Source organism: Arachis hypogaea, chromosome 5 (assembly GCF_003086295.3).
Source record: "Arachis hypogaea cultivar Tifrunner chromosome 5, arahy.Tifrunner.gnm2.J5K5, whole genome shotgun sequence".
In the NCBI taxonomy this organism is placed as follows: domain Eukaryota; kingdom Viridiplantae; phylum Streptophyta; class Magnoliopsida; order Fabales; family Fabaceae; genus Arachis; species Arachis hypogaea.
The window spans coordinates 75,190,835-75,197,274 of NC_092040.1; positions in this window are offsets into that span (position 1 = coordinate 75,190,835).

Below are 6,440 nucleotides of genomic sequence, written 5' to 3' on the forward strand. Positions count from 1 at the left end.
TGAGCTAGGAAAGTCCAATTGAGATGATTCCAGTGGCATTGGAAAATAGACATCAAGAGCTTTCCAATGATGTATAATAGTCCATATTGAAGCAGAAGGTTGACACTCAAATTCTGGGCTACATTTAGCATGAAAGTAGAGAAGAGGAAAAGCAAGTTGTTAGCAACAACTTGGGCTAGCAACGCCCAAGTCTCAAACTTCACTTCCAGGAAATTGTGATGCACGTTGCCAACGTGCATTAAGGCCAGCGTTATTGACAAAAACGCCAAGCCAATGGGCCAGAAGCATGATGAATGAACTCTTTCTTTCCAAGTCTAGCAACACTTCTTCCAATTGAGCCAAGAATTCAACAAAGAGGAAGCCCATATTGCTAACCCAATTCAAGATCTTTGAAAGAGTTTTAGGAGTAGTATAAATAGAAGAAATTGGTGTACTTGTAGGGGACTTTTTCACTTTTTGACACTTAGAACTTTTTCATACTTTTAGCACTTTTACTTGAGAACTCTTTAGCACTTCCGGGAGGATACCCGGAGAGCTATTTTTGGGTTCTTCTGGGAACTTCTCTTCGTCATTTTTGAAGCTTTAAGCATTTCTTTATTCTTCTTCATCTCTATTTGCATTTAGTTTAATTTTGATTTATGGCAATTGTTGTTGAAATTGGAGCAATGACTCACTAAAACCCACTTTCATTAGGGGGAAGAGCTCTGCTTGTTGGAATGAATTGGTGAACTCATCTTTTCCTCCTCAATTCTAGTGGTTGATCTAAAGAGGGAACTCTTGATCTTCAAAGATTCAACCACCATCGAGAGAGGGGTTAATCTATATGAATTATGTGGTGAATTTGAGGAATGAGCCACATAACTCAGTTTAGAGTTCATCCTTTCATGATTTCTTTAATCAATACACCTTGGTTAGTATGTGAGATGTAACTCTCCTTGGTTGAGATTATGGGAATTGTGTGGCTGGATTAGATTTGAGCCTCATCTCTTCTCATGAACAATTAGATCACGAGAGTGGCAATTGGTTATGTTGAGAGAGATTGAATCACCAAGAGATTGGGATTCAATCACCCACTTGCCATGGATCTATACCCATGATTGAGAAGGATTTGACTAACATCAATTCATGAAAACTTGCATCTCTGATCCCTAATGATCCTCTCTATCATTAATTCTCATTTCTTTTGCTCTTAGTGCTTGAATACCCATTGCCCAATTCCCTCTTACACTCTTGCAATTTATTATTCTTGTCATTTATATTCTGTTTCTTTATTTCTTGCTATTTACTCTTTTGCTCTTTAGAATTCAACACTTTATTTTCTTGCGATTTACTTTTGATGTCATTTAAGTTTCTTGCAATTTAAGTTTCCGTTATTTACTTTCACTTTATTTCTCTCTTCTAGTTCTTTACATTCTTTGCCATTTAAATTCTTGCAATTATGTTCAAAAATCAAAATGCTCATGAAATCAAAACTATGTTTGCTTGACTAAATCTACCATTTAACTAAAGTTGCTTAATCTACCAATCTCCGTGGGATTGACCTCACTCTTTGTGAGTTTTATTACTTGATACGACCCGGTATACTTGCCGGTTGTACGTGAAATCTTAATTTTTACGTATCAAGTTTTTGGCGCCGTTGCCGGGGATTGGAAAGATTGACAATGATTAAGTAAAAGGTGGTTTAGATTAAGCATTTTTTTTAGTGTTTTTGTTAAGCCCACTAACTGTTTGATATTTTGTTTCACTAACCCCAATTTCACTCTAGTTCTAGAGTGTCTCACTTGTGATTTTGGTTTTGTTTGTGTATGTCAGGAGCTAGTAGACGTAATATTGAGGACGAGAAGAAGAGCAGAAAGAGGAAAGCTAATAGTTGGTGAAGAGGAGTCAGAGGAAGAAGATCAAGTCATGGAGGATGAGATGCAAAATCCTCCTAGAGGGGTCAACAACAATAATGATGGACAAGCTAGAAGGGTGTTATCCTCGTATACTATTCCTGATCCAAGACATTGTGGGAGCAGTATTCCTACACCAAATGTTCATGCCCATAACTTTGAGTTGAAACCTCAGCTCATCACTTTGGTACAGAACAATTGCTCTTATGGAGGGGGACCTCTTGAAGACCCAAATCAACATCTATCTGTTTTTCTGAGGATATGCAATACAGTGAAGACAAATGGAGTGCATCCAGATGTCTACAAGCTGCTACTATTTCCATTCTCTTTGAGGGACAAGGCCACTCAATGGCTAGAGTCATTCCCCAAGGAAAGCCTTAACAATTGGAATGATGTGATGGGCAGATTTCTAGCAAAGTTCTACCCACCTCAAAGAATCATCAAGTTGAAGACAGAGGTTCAAACTTTCAGGCAAATGGAAGGGGAGTCATTATATGAAGCCTGGGAAAGATATAAGGCACTAATGAGAAGATGTCCCCCTGACATGTTTAGTGATTGGGTTAAGCTCCAAAACTTCTATGAAGGCTTAAGCTTAGAAGCAAGGAAGGGACTAGACTACTCATCAGGAGGATCACTCAACATGATGAAAACTGCCGAGGAGGCCCAAGACCTCATTGAGATTGTGGCAAACAATCAATATTATTACTCATCAGAGAGGCAGCATAATCCGACCCCAAAGAAAGGTGTAATGGAGCTTGAAGGTGTTGATGCTATCTTGGCACAAAATAAGTTAATGCACCAACAAATCCAACAACAAATGGAGATGATAACAAAGAGAATGGATGGTTTGCAACTTGTGGCAGTGAACACAACAAATCAGCCATTGCTTGAATGGAACCAAGGTGAAGGGACCAATGTTGAACAACCACAAGAACAAGTCCAGTACATGCAGAATACTTCAAATTCTCAGGATGAATTTCATGGTGATACATACAACCCATCTTGGAAAAATCATCCCAATCTAAAGTGGGGTGAAAACCATTGGCAAAAGAATAGCAACCACAATCAAACCCGTAACACAAATAACCAAAATCACCATGCCAACAACACTAACCAATATAGAAAAACACAAAACACATATCAACCACCCCATCATAATTCACAAATTCACCAAAATAACTTCTCTGCACCATCATCCAACTCACAAAATTACCACACTAATCCATCCAACAACTTCCAACAACAATCAACCCCCATCATACCCCCAATTGACCATCATGAAACTAGAATCTCAAGTCTTGAAGCAACCTTGCAAGCACTTGCTCAAACCACTCAAGCCTTAGCTAAGGGACACAAGGAACATGAGGTCATCATGAAGAATATTGAGAGACAAGTGGGACAATTAGCCAAACAAGCCGAGCGTCCAACCAATGTTCTCCCAAGTGACACAATACCCAACCCAAGAGAAGAATGTAAGGCTCTGCAATTAAGGAGTGGCAAGGTAGTTGGTGAAAGTTCTAATAAAGAAGCAATAAAACCCAAAGAGCAAGACACAGTGGAAGTACATGTGGAAAGGCAAAATGAAGAAAAGGGTTCAACATCTAACAAAGGCAAAGAAGTTGTCAAGCCACAAGGCAACCCACTCGGACAAAGAAGCAACCGTGATAGCAATGGGAGTGTGAATCCACAACAAGAAAACAAAAATGAAGGAGTAAAAGCCTATGTACCCAAGCTTCCGTACCCAACTAGGATACACAAAGGAGCAAAGGACCAACAATTCCCAAGGTTCTTAGAAATCTTCAAGAAACTTGAAATCAACATCCCATTGGCAGAAGCTCTGGAACAGATGCCATTATATGCAAAGTTTCTCAAGGAATTGATCACCAAGAAGAGAAGTTGGCAAGAAAAAGAAACGGTGATTCTCAATCAAGAGTGTAGTGCCATCATTCAAAAAGGGCTACCTCCAAAACTCAAAGACCCTGGCAGCTTCCTCATACCCTGCACGATTGGGAGCATGGCCGTTGACAAATCACTTTGTGACCTGGGAGCAAGCATTAACCTAATGCCCCTTACCATGATGAAGAAAATGATGATTGAAGAGCTTAAACCCACAAGGATGTCACTCCAACTTGCTGACAGATCCATCAAAATACCAAATGGAGTAGTTGAGAACCTCTTGGTGAAGGTGGGAAACTTCATATTTCCAGCTGATTTTGTGGTCCTAGACATGGATGAAGAGGGAAACAATTCAGTCATTCTTGGTAGACCCTTTTTGGCTACAGCTAGAACAATCATTGATGTGGAAAAGGGAGAGATGATTTTCAGAGTGCATGATGAGCAAATGACCATAAATGTCTTCAAAGCAATGCAACACCCTGTTGAGAAAGAAAATTGCATGAGGATTGATGTAGTAGACTCTTTGGTTGAAGAAGTGCTTGACACAAACCATCAAATGAAACAAGAGAAAGTCCACAACATCAAGGGACAAGAAGGGAACAAATTGGAAGCATCAAAGGAACCAAGTGAAGTTACGAAAGAAGAGGCACCACAACAAGAGTTGAAACCACTACCCTCTCATCTTAAATATGCATTCCTTGGTGAAAAGGACAGCTTCCCAGTGATCATCAATTCCACATTGAATGCAGAGGAAGAAGAAAAGCTCCTTGTGGTTTTGAAAGCTCACAAAGAGGCGTTGGGATGGACCATTGATGACCTGAAAGGCATAAGCCCTGCTGTATGCATGCACAAGATACTTTTAGAGGAGAATTCCAAACCAGTGGTACAACCTCAAAGAAGATTGAATCCCACAATGAAGGAGGTTGTTCAAAAGGAAGTCCTGAAGTTGTGTAAGGCTGGGATCATCTACCCTATATCTGACAGCCCATGGGTCAGTCCAGTGCAAGTAGTGCCTAAGAAAGGGGGGATGACTGTCATTGTTAATGAGAAGAATGAGCTTATTCCAACACGAACAGTGACAGGGTGGAGGATGTGCATAGACTATAGGAGGCTGAATGATGCCACACGAAAAGACCACTTTCCTCTACCTTTCATTGACCAGATGCTTGAAAGGTTGGCTGGCCATGCCTATTACTGTTTTCTTGATGGATATTCTGGGTATAATCAGATAGTGGTTGACCCCATGGATCAAGAGAAGACTTCCTTTACTTGTCCCTTTGGAGTCTTTGCATACAGGAGAATGCCATTTGGACTGTGTAATGCTCCAGCTACCTTTCAAAGATGCATGCTATCAATCTTCTCAAACATGGTAGAAAAATTTATTGAAGTATTCATGGATGATTTTTCTGTTTTTGGTGATTCTTTCAATACTTGCTTGCACCATCTTACCCTGGTCTTGAAAAGGTGCCAAGAAACAAATCTAGTTTTGAATTGGGAGAAATGCCATTTCATGGTACCCGAAGGCATTGTTCTTGGTCACAAAATTTCAAGAAAGGGTATAGAGGTTGACAAGGCAAAAGTAGAAATTATAGAAAAACTTCCTTTGCCAGCTAGTGTGAAAGCCGTTAGAAGTTTCTTGGGGCATGCTGGATTCTATAAGAGATTCATCAAAGATTTTTCCAAAATAGCAAAGCCACTAAGCAATTTGCTGGTGGTAGACAATCCTTTTATCTTTGATGATGAATGCAAACATGCTTTTGAAACTCTAAAGGCTAAGCTCACCACAGCACCAATCATCACACCCCCAAGTTGGGGACTACCTTTTGAACTCATGTGTGATGCAAGCAACCTTGCAATCGGTGCTGTGTAGGGGCAGAGGAAGGAAAAGAAGCTTCATGTTATCTACTATGCAAGCAAGGTATTGAATGAAGCTCAAAGAAACTACACCACAATAGAGAAAGAGTTACTAGCTGTGGTATATGCTTTTGATAAGTTTAGACAATATTTGATTGGATCTAAAGTCTTAGTGTATACTGACCATGCTGCTATTAAGTATCTTATGTCAAAACAGGATGCCAAACCAAGGCTAATCAGATGGGTGCTACTCTTACAAGAGTTTGACATTGAGATAAAAGATAGAAAGGGCAATGAAAATCAAGTTGCTGACCACTTATCAAGGCTCCCACAAGATACATGCCAAGACAACCTTCCATCAATAAATGAAGAATTTCCAGATGAGCACCTCTTGCAAATTCAACATGTCCCTTGGTTTGCAGACATGGCCAACTACAAGGAGGGAAGAATCATTCCACAAGAGTACACAAAACAACAAGTTAAGAAGCTGTTGCATGAGGCTAGGTTTTTCTTCTGGGATGAACCATTCTTGTTCAAAAGATGCCCAGATGGAATGATAAGAAGATGTGTGTCAGAGGATGAGATGAAGAACATACTATGGCATTGTCACAACTCTAGTTATGGTGGTCATTTTGGAGCTGAAAGAACGGCTGCAAAGGTCCTTCAAAGTGGTTTCTATTGGCCCTCAATCTTCAAGGATGCTAGAGAGTTCGTGAGCCATTGCAATGAATGTCAAAGAACAAGGGGTTTGTCAAAGAAAAATGAGATGCCTCAGAAGTTCATTTTGGAAGTGGAACT